The 20,550-nt window shown below is 35.3% G+C and overlaps 1 protein-coding gene across 4 annotated transcripts in view; it reads right to left on the bottom strand.

Moving 5' to 3' along the window:
• Positions 1-20,550, bottom strand: part of LOC117343242 (ceramide synthase 2-like) — an 84,787-nt gene that overhangs the window by 22,324 nt on the left and 41,913 nt on the right. The window lies entirely within an intron of this gene.

Genomic DNA, 20,550 nt, shown 5'->3' with positions numbered 1-20,550 from the left:
AGACACAGGTTTATTACCAGACATGGGCTTATTACAAGACACAGGTTTATTACCAGACATGGGCTTATTACAAGACACAGGTTTATTACCAGATATGGGCTTCAGACATGGGTTTATAACAAGACATGGGCTTATTACAAGACACAGGCTTATTACCAGACATGGGCTTATTACCAGACATGAGCTTATTACTAGATAAATACAGTATATAATATGTACATATCAAACTCAAACTGATACACACTAAGAAAGAGGCTTCACAATGAATTATTTAAATAATAGTCCTCAGTTGTTACAAATCAGTGCATCAAAAATCATATGTATGAGAATTTTGTTGTTATTAGCAGTTTTAAAGACACTTTAATATACTGAAGGATTGATTTCAAGAATTCAACATCATTCCAAAATACCCATTGAGCAATAATCACTTTAAAAGCAAAGCATCTTTCACGTGAGTTGCATTATTTCAATAATGATTACAACTTGTGTATCAATTTGAGTATTCACTCTGGCTAGAACCCTGTATGTGACTTCACCATAATACTGACATCATGTTGTTTTCTCTAAGAAAACATCAAAATAAGTCATCATCAACATCCAACAAGCTTTCCAAATCTGTGAATTCAACATCACTTTGGAAAATTGATGGACTTTCATACATGCTTAAATCTTGGCTAGGTCAGTTAGTAAAATGAGAATATTCTGTGTATAATCCCCTAATGTGTATATAAAGTGTGTGTACTATACACCCCTGGTGTGTATATAAAGTGTGTGTACTATACACCCCTGATGTGTATATAAAGTGTGTGTACTATACACCCCTGATGTATATAAAGTGTGTGTACTATTCACCCCTGATGTATATAAAGTGTGTGTACTATTCACCCCTGATGTATATATAAAGTGTATACTATACACCCCTGATGTATATATAAAGTGTGTGTACTATTCACCCCTGATGTATATATAAAGTGTGTGTACTATTCACCCCTGATGTATATATAAAGTGTGTGTACTATACACCCCTGATGGGTATATAAAGTGTGTGTACTATACACCCCTGATGTGTGTATATAAAGTGTGTGTACTATACACCCCTGATGTGTATATAAAGTGTGTACTATACACCCCTGATGTGTATATATAAAGTGTGTGTACAATACACCCCTGATGTATATAAAGCGCGTGTACTATACACCCCTGATGGGTATATAAAGTGTGTGTACTATACACCCCTGATGTATATAAAGTGTGTGTACTATACACCCCTGATGTGTATATAAAGTGTGTACTATACACCCCTGATGGGTATATAAAGTGTGTGTACTATACACCCCTGATGTGTATATATAAAGTGTGTGTACTATACACCCCTGATGTGTATATAAAGTGTGTACTATACACCCCTGATGTGTATATATAAAGTGTGTGTACAATACACCCCTGATGTATATAAAGTGTGTGTACTATACACCCCTGATGGGTATATAAAGTGTGTGTACTATACACCCCTGATGTGTATATAAAGTGTGTGTACTATACACCCCTGATGTGTATATATAAAGTGTGTGTACTATACACCCCTGATGTGTATATATAAAGTGTGTGTACAATACACCCCTGATGTATATAAAGTGTGTGTACTATACACCCCTGATGGGTATATAAAGTGTGTGTACTATACACCCCTGATGTATATATAAAGTGTGTGTACTATACACCCCTGATGTGTATATATAAAGTGTGTGTACTATACACCCCTGATGTGTATATATAAAGTGTGTGTACAATACACCCCTGATGTATATAAAGTGTGTGTACTATACACCCCTGATGGGTATATAAAGTGTGTGTACTATACACCCCTGATGTGTATATATAAAGTGTGTGTACTATACACCCCTGATGTGTATATAAAGTGTGTACTATACACCCCTGATGTGTATATATAAAGTGTGTGTACAATACACCCCTGATGTATATAAAGCGTGTGTACTATACACCCCTGATGTATATAAAGTGTGTGTACTATACACCCCTGATGTATATAAAGTGTGTGTACTATACACCCCTAATGTGTATATAAAGTGTGTGTACTACACACCCCTGATGTGTATATAAAGTGTGTGTACTATACACCCCTGATGTATATAAAGTGCGTGTACTATACACCCCTGATGTATATATAAAGTGTGTGTACTATACACCCCTGATGTGTATATAAAGTGTGTACTATACACCCCTGATGTGTATATATAAAGTGTGTGTACAATACACCCCTGATGTATATAAAGCGCGTGTACTATACACCCCTGATGTGTATATAAAGTGCGTACTATACACCCCTGATGTGTATATAAAGTGTGTGTACTATACACCCCTGATGTATATATAAAGCGTGTGTACTATACACCCCTGATGTATATATAAAGTGTGTGTACTATACACCCCTGATGTGTATATAAAGTATGTGTACTATACACCCCTGATGTGTATATAAAGTGTGTGTACTATACACCCCTGATGTGTATATAAAGTGTGTGTACTATACACCCCTGATGTATATATAAAGTGTGTGTACTATACACCCCTGATGTGTATATAAAGTGTGTGTACTATACACCCCTGATGTGTATATAAAGTGTGTGTACCATACACCCCTAGATGTATATAAAGTGTGTATACTAAAAACCACTGATGTATATATAAAGTGTGTACTATACACCCCTGATGTGTATATAAAGTGTGTACTATACACCATTGATGTGTATATAAAGTGTGTACTTTACACCCCTGATGTATATATAAAGTGTGTGTACTATACACCCCTAATGTGTATATAAAGTGTGTGTACTATACACCCCTGATGTATCTAAAATGTGTGTACTATACACCCCTGATGTATAAATAAAGTGTGTGTACTATACACCCCTGATGTATATATAAAGTGTGTGTACTATACACCCCTGATGTATATATAAAGTGTGTGTACTATACACCCCTGATGTATATATAAAGTGTGTGTATTATACACCCCTGATGTGTATATAAAGTGTGTGTATTATACACCCCTGATGTGTATATAAAGTGTGTACTATACACCCCTGATGTGTATATAAAGTGTGTATTATACACCCCTGATGTGTATATAAAGTGTGTGTATTATACACCCCTGATGTGTATATAAAGTGTGTACTATACACCCCTGATGTGTATATAAAGTGTGTATTATACACCCCTGATGTATATAAAGTGTGTACTATACACCCCTGATGTGTATATAAAGTGTGTATTATACACCCCTGATGTATATAAAGTGTGTGTACTATACACCCCTGATGTGTATATAAAGTGTGTACTATACACCCCTGATGTGTATATAAAGTGTGTACTATACACCCCTGATGTATATATAAAGTGTGTGTACTATACACCCCTGATGTATATAAAGTGTGTACTATACACCCCTGATGTATATAAAGTGTGTGTACTATACATCCCTGATGTATATAAAGTGTGTACTATACACCCCTGATGTGTATATAAAGTGTGTACTATACACCCCTGATGTATATATAAAGTGTGTGTACTATACATCCCTGATGTGTATATAAAGTGTGTGTACTATACATCCCTGATGTATATAAAGTGTGTACTATACACCCCTGATGTGTATATAAAGTGTGTACTATACACCCCTGATGTATATATAAAGTGTGTGTACTATACATCCCTGATGTATATAAAGTGTGTACTATACACCCCTGATGTATATATAAAGTGTGTGTACTATACACCCCTGATGTATATATAAAGTGTGTGTACTATACATCCCTGATGTATATAAAGTGTGTACTATACACCCCTGATGTGTATATAAAGTGTGTACTATACACCCCTGATGTATATATAAAGTGTGTGTACTATACATCCCTGATGTGTATATAAAGTGTGTGTACTATACACCCCTGATGTGTATATAAAGTGTGTGTACTATACACCCCTGATGTATATATAAAGTGTGTGTACTATACACCCCTGATGTATATAAAGTGTGTGTACTATACACCCCTGATGTATATATAAAGTGTGTACTATACACCCCTGATGTGTATATAAAGTGTGTGTACTATACACCCCTGATGTATATATAAAGTGTGTATTATACACCCCTGATGTGTATATAAAGTGTGTACTATACACCCCTGATGTGTATATAAACTGTGTGTACTATACACCCCTGATGTATATATAAAGTGTGTGTACTATACACCCCTGATGTATATATAAAGTGTGTGTACTATACACCCCTGATGTGTATATATAAAGTGTGTGTACTATACACCCCTGATGTGTATATATAAAGTGTGTGTACAATACACCCCTGATGTGTATATATAAAGTGTGTGTACAATACACCCCTGATGTATATAAAGTGTGTGTACTATACACCCCTGATGGGTATATAAAGTGTGTGTACTATACACCCCTGATGTGTATATATAAAGTGTGTGTACTATACACCCCTGATGTGTATATATAAAGTGTGTGTACTATACACCCCTGATGTGTATATATAAAGTGTGTGTACAATACACCCCTGATGTATATAAAGTGTGTGTACTATACACCCCTGATGGGTATATAAAGTGTGTGTACTATACACCCCTGATGTGTATATATAAAGTGTGTGTACTATACACCCCTGATGTGTATATAAAGTGTGTACTATACACCCCTGATGTGTATATATAAAGTGTGTGTACAATACACTCCTGATGTATATAAAGCGCGTGTACTATACACCCCTGATGTATATAAAGTGTGTGTACTATACACCCCTGATGTATATAAAGTGTGTGTACTATACACCCCTAATGTGTATATAAAGTGTGTGTACTACACACCCCTGATGTGTATATAAAGTGTGTGTACTATACACCCCTGATGTATATAAAGTGTGTGTACTATACACCCCTGATGTATATATAAAGTGTGTGTACTATACACCCCTGATGTGTATATAAAGTGTGTACTATACACCCCTGATGTGTATATATAAAGTGTGTGTACAATACACCCCTGATGTATATAAAGTGCGTGTACTATACACCCCTGATGTGTATATAAAGTGTGTACTATACACCCCTGATGTGTATATAAAGTGTGTGTACTATACACCCCTGATGTATATATAAAGCGTGTGTACTATACACCCCTGATGTATATATAAAGCGTGTGTACTATACACCCCTGATGTGTATATAAAGTATGTGTACTATACACCCCTGATGTGTATATAAAGTGTGTACTATACACCCCTGATGTGTATATATAAAGTGTGTGTACAATACACTCCTGATGTATATAAAGTGCGTGTACTATACACCCCTGATGTGTATATAAAGTGTGTACTATACACCCCTGATGTGTATATAAAGTGTGTGTACTATACACCCCTGATGTATATATAAAGCGTGTGTACTATACACCCCTGATGTATATATAAAGCGTGTGTACTATACACCCCTGATGTGTATATAAAGTGTGTGTACTATACACCCCTGATGTATATATAAAGTGTGTGTACTATACACCCCTGATGTATATAAAGTGTGTGTACTATACACCCCTGATGTATATATAAAGTGTGTACTATACACCCCTGATGTGTATATAAAGTGTGTGTACTATACACCCCTGATGTATATATAAAGTGTGTATTATACACCCCTGATGTGTATATAAAGTGTGTACTATACACCCCTGATGTGTATATAAAGTGTGTGTACTATACACCCCTGATGTATATATAAAGTGTGTGTACTATACACCCCTGATGTATATATAAAGTGTGTGTACTATACACCCCTGATGTGTATATATAAAGTGTGTGTACTATACACCCCTGATGTGTATATATAAAGTGTGTGTACAATACACCCCTGATGTGTATATATAAAGTGTGTGTACAATACACCCCTGATGTATATAAAGTGTGTGTACTATACACCCCTGATGGGTATATAAAGTGTGTGTACTATACACCCCTGATGTGTATATATAAAGTGTGTGTACTATACACCCCTGATGTGTATATATAAAGTGTGTGTACTATACACCCCTGATGTGTATATATAAAGTGTGTGTACAATACACCCCTGATGTATATAAAGTGTGTGTACTATACACCCCTGATGGGTATATAAAGTGTGTGTACTATACACCCCTGATGTGTATATATAAAGTGTGTGTACTATACACCCCTGATGTGTATATAAAGTGTGTACTATACACCCCTGATGTGTATATATAAAGTGTGTGTACAATACACCCCTGATGTATATAAAGCGCGTGTACTATACACCCCTGATGTATATAAAGTGTGTGTACTATACACCCCTGATGTATATAAAGTGTGTGTACTATACACCCCTAATGTGTATATAAAGTGTGTGTACTACACACCCCTGATGTGTATATAAAGTGTGTGTACTATACACCCCTGATGTATATAAAGTGTGTGTACTATACACCCCTGATGTATATATAAAGTGTGTGTACTATACACCCCTGATGTGTATATAAAGTGTGTACTATACACCCCTGATGTGTATATATAAAGTGTGTGTACAATACACCCCTGATGTATATAAAGTGCGTGTACTATACACCCCTGATGTGTATATAAAGTGTGTACTATACACCCCTGATGTGTATATAAAGTGTGTGTACTATACACCCCTGATGTATATATAAAGCGTGTGTACTATACACCCCTGATGTATATATAAAGCGTGTGTACTATACACCCCTGATGTGTATATAAAGTATGTGTACTATACACCCCTGATGTGTATATAAAGTGTGTACTATACACCCCTGATGTGTATATATAAAGTGTGTGTACAATACACTCCTGATGTATATAAAGTGCGTGTACTATACACCCCTGATGTGTATATAAAGTGTGTACTATACACCCCTGATGTGTATATAAAGTGTGTGTACTATACACCCCTGATGTATATATAAAGCGTGTGTACTATACACCCCTGATGTATATATAAAGCGTGTGTACTATACACCCCTGATGTGTATATAAAGTATGTGTACTATACACCCCTGATGTGTATATAAAGTGTGTTTACTATACACCCCTGATGTGTATATAAAGTGTGTGTACTATACACCCCTGATGTATATATAAAGTGTGTGTACTATACACCCCTGATGTGTATATAAAGTGTGTGTACTATACACCCCTGATGTGTATATAAAGTGTGGGTACCATACACCCCTAGATGTATATAAAGTGTGTATACTAAAAACCACTGATGTATATATAAAGTGTGTACTATACACCCCTGATGTGTATATAAAGTGTGTACTATACACCCATGATGTGTATATAAAGTGTGTACTTTACACCCCTGATGTATATATAAAGTGTGTGTACTATACACCCCTAATGTGTTTATAAAGTGTGTGTACTATACACCCCTGATGTATCTAAAATGTGTGTGTACTATACACCCCTGATGTATATATAAAGTGTGTGTACTATACACCCCTGATGTATATATAAAGTGTGTGTATTATACACCCCTGATGTGTATATAAAGTGTGTGTATTATACACCCCTGATGTGTATATAAAGTGTGTACTATACACCCCTGATGTGTATATATAAAGTGTGTGTACTATACACCCCTGATGTATATATAAAGTGTGTGTACTATACACCCCTGATGTGTATATAAAGTGTGTATTATACACCCCTGATGTGTATATAAAGTGTGTGTATTATACACCCCTGATGTGTATATAAAGTGTGTACTATACACCCCTGATGTGTATATAAAGTGTGTATTATACACCCCTGATGTATATAAAGTGTGTACTATACACCCCTGATGTGTATATAAAGTGTGTATTATACACCCCTGATGTATATAAAGTGTGTGTACTATACACCCCTGATGTGTATATAAAGTGTGTACTATACACCCCTGATGTATATATAAAGTGTGTGTACTATACACCCCTGATGTATATAAAGTGTGTACTATACACCCCTGATGTATATAAAGTGTGTGTACTATACACCCCTGATGTATATAAAGTGTGTACTATACACCCCTGATGTGTATATAAAGTGTGTACTATACACCCCTGATGTATATATAAAGTGTGTGTACTATACATCCCTGATGTGTATATAAAGTGTGTGTACTATACACCCCTGATGTGTATATAAAGTGTGTGTACTATACACCCCTGATGTATATATAAAGTGTGTGTACTATACACCCCTGATGTATATAAAGTGTGTGTACTATACACCCCTGATGTATATATAAAGTGTGTACTATACAACCCTGATGTGTATATAAAGTGTGTGTACTATACACCCCTGATGTATATATAAAGTGTGTATTATACACCCCTGATGTGTATATAAAGTGTGTACTATACACCCCTGATGTGTATATAAAGTGTGTGTACTATACACCCCTGATGTATATATAAAGTGTGTGTACTATACACCCCTGATGTATATATAAAGTGTGTGTACTATACACCCCTGATGTGTATATAAAGTGTGTGTACTATACACCCCTGATGTATATATAAAGTGTGTGTACTATACACCCCTGATGTGTATATAAAGTGTGTGTACTATACACCCCTGATGTATATATAAAGTGTGTGTACTATACACCCCTGATGTATATATAAAGTGTGTGTACTATACACCCCTGATGTATATATAAAGTGTGTGTACTATACACCCCTGATGTATATATAAAGTGTATACTATACACCCCTGATGTATATATAAAGTGTGTGTACTATACACCCCTGATGTGTATATAAAGTGTGTATTATACACCCCTGATGTATATATAGTGTGTGTACTATACACCCCTGATGTATATATAAAGTGTATACTATACACCCCTCATGTATATATAAAGTGTGTGTACTATACACCCCTGATGTGTATATAAAGCACGTGTACTATACACCCCTGATGTGTGTAAAAAGTGGGAGTATTATAAACTACTAATGGCCTTACATAGTGTTTATATTACACACTCCCATTATTATACTTGATCTGATAAACTTGATCAGTTAATGTTTTAATGTTTGTTGTGCCCCCCCCCCCCCCAATTTTTTTTTTACAAAATTTGTCAATCTGATATATGTATATCATGTATAAAGGTAAACCTCAGTCAGTTTGAACAGAATTAAATATATACTGATAAACCTGTTCAAATATAAGCATGATTTCAATGGATCTTAGTTGAAATTGGTAAAAAAAAAAATAACTCTGACAAAATGTAAATCAAGGCACAAACATGTACCTGACACATCCAATACAAGGCTGATAGTAACAACAACAGCCTGGCATAGAATGATGACACATTTTGTGGGGGTAAAATGACAGCATTTCATTTAATTCAATCTTAATTTATCATTGAACTTTCTTCATTTCATGATCATTATTGTGAAGCAGAGGAGGATATGGTGTATGCACCAAATGAGTACACATTTCATTTGTGTCACGAGTTAGACTACCTTGTATCGGAGACCTTAATATTGAGTTTATGCATGGTTAAGTTTTATTTGAATCAGGAACTATTGAATAAATTATTTTGTAATGAATGGTCAGTTTAATAAATAACATAATCTACATAACTTGTTGCAGTAAAATTTGGTCAGAACACCAACATGTCAGGTAATAGTCCTAATATTTATTAAAATTATTTGACAACTTCAAAATTAACCATTGCTAAATGGGACACATGGGGATTGTTTTGGCTCGACATGAATGCACATGACATCCAGGGCTTTATCTGAGGGCTTTTTGGGGCCGTTAATAGGCCCCATTCCCAAATGAAATTATTTCATATTTAAGCCAAATTCCAAAAATTTGCAATTTACTCCTGAAAAAATATTTCCCAACTTATCAATTTTCTTCCCAAATTCAGACAAAAAGGCCCCTTTCCAAATCAGTGAGTAAAAGCCCTGACATCATTGACCATGACCTGGGGGCCAACTCTTTCAAACTAAAGGTGAACTATCCACTAGCTAGAAATCATTGCTTTTAATAAAAAAAAAATTCAAATTATCCGCCGATTCAAACTGACCAGAGGTTTACTGTATTCAAAATCAATAAATTATTTTCAAAGACAGAGGCAAAGGAATATGAAATGTAGCCTTGTTTGTGAATATATAGTTACCTAGTTTGTTGTGTTCTGTGGAATGTGGAATGTGTATCCCTGTGTGTGAATGAACTGTGACAAGTCCTCCAAGATGTATATGGTTAGGTATGATAGTCATAACATCATAACTGTTAATTTTGAACACAACAACCGATAATATTAATAAGAATGATGTTCAGGATCATGCAACATTCTACAAACACACACATACAGCACACATCGCATCATCAGTTACCTCCCTTACCCTCCTGTACATATAAATCATTATACAAATCATCAGAAGATTTTGAGAAGAGAATGATTTGAATATCTCAAAAATGTTTCAGTAGGAATTCAAAGAAAGAACAGAAACAAAAACCTAATATTTCTCTTCAAATAATTGTACTAATATAAAACAAGAGTCATAAAAGGCACACTGTCCACGTCAGGCTTAAATAAGGATGCTACATGGTTTTAATATACACAATGTCATTCTAGGCTAGGAGACTTAGAGAAGTTTACAGAAATCGCTGGAATATTTACTGTACACACGACACCAAGAAGGGTCTACAGAAATCACTGGTATATTTACTGTACCAAGAACCCTAGGAGGGGCCTGAAGAAATCACTGGTAAATTATTTACTGTACACAGGATACCCAGAGGGGCCTACAGCAATCACTGCAATATCTACTGTACGCATGACACCCAGAGGGGCCTACAGAAATCACTGGTATGTTGACTGTACACAGGACACCTAGAGGGGCCTACAGAAATCAATGGAATAACTACTGTACGCATGACACCCAGAGGGGCCTACAGAAATCACTGGAATACCTACAGTAGAGAGGACACCCAGAGGGGCCTACAGAAATCACTGGAATATCTACTGTAGGCAGGACACCCAGAGGGGCCTACAGAAATCACTGGAATATCTACTGTACACAAGACACCCAGAGGGGCCTACAGAAATCACTGGAATATCTACAGTAGAGAGGACACCCAGAGGGGCCTACAGAAATCACTGGTATGTTGACTGTACACAGGACACCTAGAGGGGCCTACAGAAATCAATGGAATAACTACTGTACGCATGACACCCAGAGGGGCCTACAGAAATCACTGGAATATCTACAGTAGAGAGGACACCCAGAGGGGCCTACAGAAATCACTGGAATATCTACTGTAGGCAGGACACCCAGAGGGGCCTACAGAAATCACTGGAATATCTACAGTAGAGAGGACACCCAGAGGGGCCTACAGAAATCACTGGAATATCTACTGTAGGCAGGACACCCAGAGGGGCCTACAAAAAACTCACTGTATGTTGACTGTACCAAGAACCCTAAGAGGGACCTACAAAAATCACTGGTAAAGTATTTACTGTACACAGGACACCCAGAGGGGCCTACAGAAATCACTGGAATATCTACTGTACACAGGATACCCAGAGGGGCCTACAGAAATCACTGGAATATCTACAGTACAGAGGACACCCAGAGGAGCCTACAGAAATCACTGGAATATCTACAGTACACAAGACACCCAGAGGGGCCTACAGAAATCACTGGAATATCTACTGTACGCAGGACACCCAGAGGGGCCTACAGAAATCACTGGAATATCTACAGTACAGAGGACACCCAGAGGGGCCTACAGAAATCACTGGAATATCTACTGTACGCAGGACACCCAGAGGGGCCTACAGAAATCAATGGAATAACTACTGTACACGGACACTCAGAGGGGCCTACAGAAATCACTGGAATATCTACTGTATGCAGGACACCCAGAGGGGCCTACAGAAGTCACTGGAATATCTACTGTACGCAGGACACCCAGAGGGGCCTACAGAAATCACTGGTATGTTGACTGTACACAGAACACATAGAGGGGCCTACAGAAACCACTGGAATACCTACTGTACACAAGACACCCAGAGGGGCCTACAGAAATCACTGGAATATCTACTGTACACAGGACACCCAGAGGGGCCTACAGAAACCACTGGAATATCTACTGTATGCAGGACACCCAGAGGGGCCTACAGAAATCACTGGAATATCTACTGTACACAAGACACTCAGAGGGGCCTACAGAAATCACTGGAATATCTACTGTAGGCAGGACACCCAGAGGGGCCAAGTTTACTCATATCTGATGGTACAGTGGAAAACTAGATAATACTTCTTATAAATGAGGTAGATGTTACATTTCTCAAAGAATCAGAGAAGGTTGTTAATTAGTTAATTATTTCTTCAAATTAGAGGAAAAAAGGCGCTTTACTGCAAAATATATTCAACAAACAAGATATATTTATTACAATTTGACTTTTCAAGTTAAGGGAATGCATTACCCAGAAACAAAAAATGAGATCATGATTCAAAAGTAAAAACTGAGAGCACAAAAGACCATAGTTTCTATGGTGTGGTTATAATATTGAAATATTTTATTAATTTTTCCATTAAAATCAAACAGAAATTCATCAAAACAAGAAATAATTCAAATGTTGTTTAAAATAATAAATAATAATGAATTTGTTACTCTCACAAACTGAAGAGATTAACTGAAGTGAAAATATCTATTTTGAAATATACAAACTTTTTCTAACATCTTTAATCAGTCCTATGAAAGACTAATCTTTTCTCTACTTAACCCGTCTTTCCTATCTTCCTCTTAATCATTTAATGATTGCATATGAAGTCCAGAAAAGATCTTTTTGAAATGTATCAAGATCTTTTTTGAAATGAATCAATAACAAACTTCAACTGTCAAAATTCAAGATGGCTGCCTGCCCGCCGTTTTGTTTTCTCGTTCAGTTCCAAAATTGAATGGGAACAACTAGGGACCAAGGGGAAATTTCAGTCAATTTGACCCTTTTTAGCCCCGCCCATCAGCCCCTGGGGGTTAGTCAGGGCCAACATATGCATACCATCAAACTGTTATCCCATACTGATAATGTTGACCAGGTTAGAATGAGTTCCAATACAAATCCAACAAATAATATTCAAAAATGTGATTTCCCTATATAAACTATAGTAAAGTTTACCCCCTCCCCAGGGGCAGACATTATACCCAAAGGGTCATTAAATTCACAATTTAAGTAAAACAACATGAAACCCTTCCTTCTATGAAAATTAGTTGATTCTATCTTATATAGGTATTGAGAGGAAGATTTTTGAAGTTTTAGTCAATTTGACCCTTTTTAGCCCCGCCCCTCAGCCCCTGGGGTTCAGTCAGGGCCAACATGTGCATTCCATCAAACTGTTATCCAATGCTGATAATGTTGACCAGGTTAGAATGAGTTCCAATACAAATCCAACAAATAATAGTCAAAAATGTGATTTCCCTATATAAACTATACTAAAGTTTACCCCCTCCCCAGGGGCAAATGTGAGACCCCAGGGTAATGAAATTCACACTTTTGGTAAAGCACCACAAGACCCTTCCATCTATGAAGAGTGTTTGACTCCACCATATCTGAGAGTAGAGAAGAAGATTTTTGAAGTTTTAGTCAATTTGACCAATTTTGGCCCCACCCCTCAGGCCCCTGGGGGGTGGGGACCATATAATTCACAATTTTGGTTGACCTTCAGCCATAGTAACTTTCTGCCAAATTTCATTGAATTTGGTTAAGTGGTTTTGGAGAAGAAGTCGAAAATGTAAATAGTTTACGGACGGACGACGCACGACGGACAACGACGGACAAAAGGCGATTAGAATAGGTCACTTGAGACTTCGTCTCAGGTGACCTAATAAAATCCAGTAATGAAGAAGAGATATTGCTTTTAAGAACTGATCAGAAAAAAAGTGTGAATTAGATGTTGGACCATATAAATCAGAAATGAATCCATTATGATGTATGCCAAACAAATCAGAAATGAATTCATCAGAAACTGTACGCTAATGATCAGATATGATTTCACCAGAAGATGAACTTTACAAATAGGAAATGACTTCGTTAGAAGCTGTACTTACCAAATCAGAAATGATCTAACCAAAAGCTGAACTTTACAAATAAAAAATGATTTCACCATAAGCTTTACTTTTCAAATCAGAAATGATTTCACCATAAGCTTTACTTTTCAAATCAGAAATGATTTCACCACAAACTGTAATTTACAAATCAGAGATGATTAAATCAGAAACTGTACTATAGAAATCAGAAATGAAAACATGTACTTAAGGTGTTATTATTACAGTAACAATTTTTTTTGTTAATTTTAAATTAAGACAATTTTAGAAAATTAAGAAATTGGAAAAAGGTTTGTTATCTAATATCAAAAGGCCAGATGAAATTGGAAATAAGTTTGTTATCTAATTTCAAGAGGTCAGAGGAAATTGGAAATAAGTTTTTTTTTTATATTATTTGCAGGCCCAGAAGACCTGCATCACTCACTTGGAGATATCCCCAATTATTGATATACTGGACATTATACCTTTCCTCTCCCTATATGACCCCTCTACCTCTCTGTCCCAGGGGAATGAAGTGTTCTTTATTTTAATCACCATGTCCCCTTCACTAAAGAATGCTCCAGACAATGTTAGGTCAAAATACCTTCATTAAACAAAATTTTACTATAACCCCTTCTCCCAGTACGGGTCAGACCCTTTAACAACATTGAATGGAGTTCCACCCAAAACAATATCTCTGACCAATTTACTTAAATTTTCTTTATCAGTAAGAGGGAAAAGCATTTTAAAATCTAAACTTATATTTCTCCAATTGAACCCAGCCCTTTTGCCTCTAAAAGGGCAAGACCCTTCACTGAGCCCCCATTACTGAATTAAGCCAAGAGCATTTGGTCAAAAACCTGTCTTTTAGGAGAGATACATTTCTATTCTTATCCACATTCCTGCCACCCAGGAGGGGTAGTCCAACCATCGGTTCCTACGACATAAAATTGTTTTCCCGTCCAGCAGCATTTCTAAACTGTATAGATAAAGTTGACAGACGTGACAATGCACCTTGGCATAAAAAGTGTTCATTCTTTTGTCATTTAATTATATATTTGAAACAAACTTGTTTGAATGATTTTATGCCATCAAAAACATTAAGAAATAGCATTAATAGTTACTTTTGATTAGCTAGTAGACCTATATAATTTCTTTTCATTTATTCAGGCTAGCTTTATTCAATTTTTATGTATTAATTATCTAAACTATGGAGTCATATCACAAATGAAGACAGTGAACTCTTTCTTTTTTGTTGTTTTCGCTCCACTTTGTGAAAATATTTCAAATTTTGGCCATAAACAAAAATTAAGATTTTTTCAATTGTAAAGTGGATGTACTTCTGAAACAATAATTATCTTTGTTTTTATTTATATTTTTTTGAATTTATCTATTTATTTACAGGTGTTTCAATGGAACCTGGAAAATATATAAAAAAAAGCAATCAGTAAAACTAATTTTTCAGCATATGAAATATAATCTGTGCTGAGTGCATAAAACAATCTGGATTTTATTGGCTACTTGAAAACAACCATTAGTTGTGCGTGGCAAATCCAAAAATATGTTAGAAAAAAACACTGGTTAGTACAGCTGTGCCCTTGTCATAGAACGTAATAAAAGTGTCTATGGAATGCACAACTTGATCTAGTTACTTAGAATCAGATATTGGTGAAATTTCTGGGTTTTTTTTATTGATTTAATTTTCTTAAGCAGGGAAATTTTCTGCAATTTGTTTATTGCACCTGGAGTGAAGCATTTATCTACAGCAATACATCAAAAAAATTCAAGCAGTTTAAAACCCTTTGGACCTATAGCAACTGTTTGATACAAATGTAGGCTAATGGCCACACATTGTCCACCTGTAGATCTGACCACACAAGACAAACATCCGTTGTCCACCTGTAGATTTGACCACACAATGACAAACATCTATTGTCTACCTGTAGATTTGACCACACAAGACAAACATCCATTGTCCACCTGTTACAGGTTTGTCCTAACAATGCCAATGTCAACCTGCAGGCTTTAAATCTCTTAATCATAAAATCTTATATAAATCTCATCATAGCAAACATCCAATTTGAACTTATGTAAGAAACACAAACAAAAAGTTTGACAAAAAAAAAAAGGTCAATATTTACCCCAAAACATGAAGTGTAAAGACAATTCAAATTTAAATAAAAGACTAATCTGCCTCCCACAGGATGGTGTGACAAGATTTATAGGTTACAGTTACGAGTAATATCATAGCAAATTTGGTGTTATGCAAGAATACCAAATAACAACACAACCTCCATACCACCTTTTAAAGACAAGAGATCACAAAGGGATCTTGGCGCCAAACACTGAAAGTTCTATTTATTCTTTGAATGATTGATCTTTTCTCGTACCTCGTATTGACCAAATTTACAGCACTTTAGTTCTTCAGTCTGAATATTGAACTTTTACAATTAGTGATAAAGAAGAAAAGACAAATGACATTGGAAATATTCATTGCTTGATATATCAGAAAATATGATTACAAACTTTATATGTTGAAATTATAGCTGGCAACCTGTCAGCCATTCTGTCTTCCGATCAGTCTCGAAATCTGACAAGCACAACTAGCTAGGGACCAAGGTTAACATCTATGTTAGAGATCCATCAAGTACTTTCCAAAAAATAGTGTTAATGTATGGACAACGGACCAATGGCAGTTTTAACAGCCCACCATTTGATGATGGTGGGGCTAAAGCAGCACACAACAGCTTGGATGAGGACCGATACCTTAAACATCTCATCCACAGGAAAGAGGACTCACTACAAATATCCACTCCCAAATGTTTAGCAACATTCATTTTGTGAAAATATTGCCCTCATGGTTTCATTAAATGTTTCTCTTGTATAAATAAATATTGCCCTCATTATAACAACGAAATTCTGCCTTCATGTCAACAATAGTTTACTGCCCCCACAGAAACACATGTAAATATTACTGCCCGCATTGTAACATTAAAATTTTTCCCTTAAGTAAATAAAAATTGCCCTCATGGAAACATTAAAATGATTGCCCTCAGAACTACATTATTTTTCATTATTGTTAGTATTACCCTATTTTCCCCACGGAGATGTTATAACATAGCGTCTATTGTGACGTATTTGCCCTCAGGTTAGTGGCATTAATGCCTGCCATATTGGTTATATCATGAAAGTTTGCCCCATTGTAAATTAAAACAGGTATAAATAAACAACAACCCTCACCCAGAAGGCAAGCAAACATCTTATTTATTTTATGTCAGTGAACAGTGTGCCTTATATATCTTCTTTAACACAAATGAGTAAAAAAAAAACACCAATCCAACCAAATAAAAAAAATCCATAAAAATACCAACAAAACAGCAGATTTTATGACAGTCACATGCAAACGATACCAATAATCATCTAGAATCTTCTGGACTAAAATAGGATCAGAATTTGTTACCGTAAGTGGTCACTTACAACTAGAATAGCAAGCTCTTAAACATATCTGGTATACTTATTGTAAACATCAAGCACATTCACAACAAATATCTAAGGAAACATGCAAAAATGGGTAGTTCTATTTCTCTTTTTCTAGATATTTTAGATTTCTTTCTCTAGTAATACGAAAAAAAATTCCTTTGCTTTAGGATGAAATTTTCAATAATTGCTACTAGTTTAAAATGTTGTGCTCGACTATTGGAGTGAAGTACTTGACATGCAGAATTAGTACAACATTCACACACTTCTCACATGCTACAGGTCCAGTATAGTATGGTTACAGATGAAGCAGGGATACAAGCTGTCTCTACACCAATAAAGCGTAATAATGTTAATACATGCTGGCGAAGTCGATCATAAGACTCGGCGTAATACATAGTGGATATAGCTCATATTGTGAGGACTATACGTCTTATGTCTCAAAATCATATTGTGTAATATCACTCAAACTAAATCAAGCCTTAAATGCACCTATTTTGACATTCATATATGTTTCAATGAATCTACAAAATGCTTTTATACTAAAGGTCTACACTTTGAATGCAATGTATATGTAATGATATGTAAATGCATGAAATACAAATAAATATTTAAGCATTTAATGACTATTATCTATTGTAATGCATTATTACTATGGTGGCTAACCTTGGTATGATGAGGAAGAACTGTACCAGGAAAAAGAACGAGTCAAGTATGTGCTCATTTACCACTGCATGCTGCAAGAACGACTAAGAGAGAGATAGTGTAATTCTGTGGCAAAATAAATAATGCATAACTTTGTATAAACATTGAAATTTTATATTTATGTATAGATTATATTAAGGTAATTATATATAAACAAGCAAAACAAACTTTCACCTATAACAACTTATTATCTATCTGCAACTCGTAGTGGGGCAAATATACAACTCCAAGTGGGACAAATATACAATACAACTCATAGTGGGGTAAATATCACAATGCAACTAACTCCTACTGGGGCAAATATCATACAACTCCTACTGGGTCAAAAATTATACAACTCCTAGTGGGGCAAATATCATACAACTCCTAGTGGGGCAAATATCATACAACTCCTAGTGGGACAAATATACAATACAACTCCAAGTGGGACAAATATACAATACAACTCCTAGTGCTGCAAATATACAATACAACTCCAAGTGGGACAAATATACAATACAACTCCTAGTGGGACAAATATACAATACAACTCCTAGTGCTGCAAATATACAACTCCTAGTTGGGCAAATATCATACAATACAACTCTTACAATGGCGCAAACATATACAATAAAACATTTACAGTTGGGCAAAAAAACACAATACAACTCTTATAGTGAGGCAAATATCATACAACATGATATTCAATATCTAGTGTGGTAAATATAACACACTACTATTCCTAGTGCAGCAAATATCATACAATACAACTCCTATAGTGGGGAAAATATCATACAACATGATACAATATCTATTGGGGTAAATATACAACATAATACAATTCACAGTGCAGCAAAAATCATACAATGCAACTCCTAGTAGGACAATTACCATACAACATGAAACAATATCTAGTGTGGCAAATATACAATACATTCCTGGCGGGACAAATATCATACAATACAACTCATTATCCAACATGATATTAACACAACAAAACACCTCCTCATACTTGGGGAAATTATCACAAAAAAAAAATGAAAAATAATAATAATAATCTCTAAGCTCTATGAAAAGCACTATATATGTGTACAGACAGAGCCTGTTTAGTCTGTTTGAACTAGAGTTTTAATTATATAATGTTTATTATGTGTGAAACTGAAAGCAGGGCACTAACTCTTCATCTACTAGCAAACACTAAACTACCAGTCTCCTAACCCAAAACTAAACTACAGTAACTACCTGTCTCAAAGTTTGAGCAGACTCGCTTTACTTACAAATTACAACTATACAAAAAAATTTGAGTAAGGAAATGGCTCCTTGAAACAGGAAGGATGTGAATTAAGTCACTAAGTATCAAAGTAAGTAGACTCTGTTATAATCTAAATTACATATGACCATATTTTTTTAATATTTTTTTTTAGATGAATGTAATCAATGATGCTTTACCTTTCTTGGTGTAGAGAATTTTAATGAGTTTGCAAAGAAACTTAATCAGTTTCTAAGCATTCACACTTGAAAGGAGAAGGGGAGAGGATAATGTGCAAGTTAGCAGCTTGATAGCAAACATTTGACATTAGAATGTCTCACACTGAGAAAGGTGGTGGTATAGTGGGGTAGTCACAATATACAGTGGACAGAACTCACTTCTGATTAGACAAACGTTCTACAGGTTTAACACCGGTGTCTGAACACCTTAACTAACGTTGGGTTTAGTATCAAACCAACTTTGAGCGTTTTAAGTCAGAAAAATTGGTTTTATTATTACTTCTTTAGCCTACCTAAAACACTTTTAACACAATGGTAAAAATTCCAATTATTCAAATATTATAAAGTCATAATAAATCATGCATGCTTGAAAAGAACATGCTCATCTCTAATTGAAGTGCTAATCAATGTTAAAATGTCATTTTGTATTAAACAGAATTATTTCCTTTTAACACACCAACATGCAAAAGAATTAAAAATAACTATCTAATTTTGAATCTGTATTTAAATAAGTAAAAGTATATAAACATTTCACTTAAGCAATCAAATAAGCAATTGGGTTTCTGATTATGAATCATGATTCTATAAATTTGTTTTTCGGCAGAATTAAATTTTGCCATTCTCTGTCTCTATTGCAGTTGTGCTGGTTTGACATTTTATCAATATTACCATAAGGCATTTTAACAACAAATTTTGAACAAGATTGCTAGCACTTTACTGATAACATGTAGAGTGAG

The sequence above is a fragment of the Pecten maximus genome, chromosome 15 (genome assembly GCF_902652985.1).
Source record: "Pecten maximus chromosome 15, xPecMax1.1, whole genome shotgun sequence".
NCBI lineage: Eukaryota > Metazoa > Mollusca > Bivalvia > Pectinida > Pectinidae > Pecten > Pecten maximus.
This window is presented reverse-complemented; position numbering and strand designations above follow the sequence as displayed.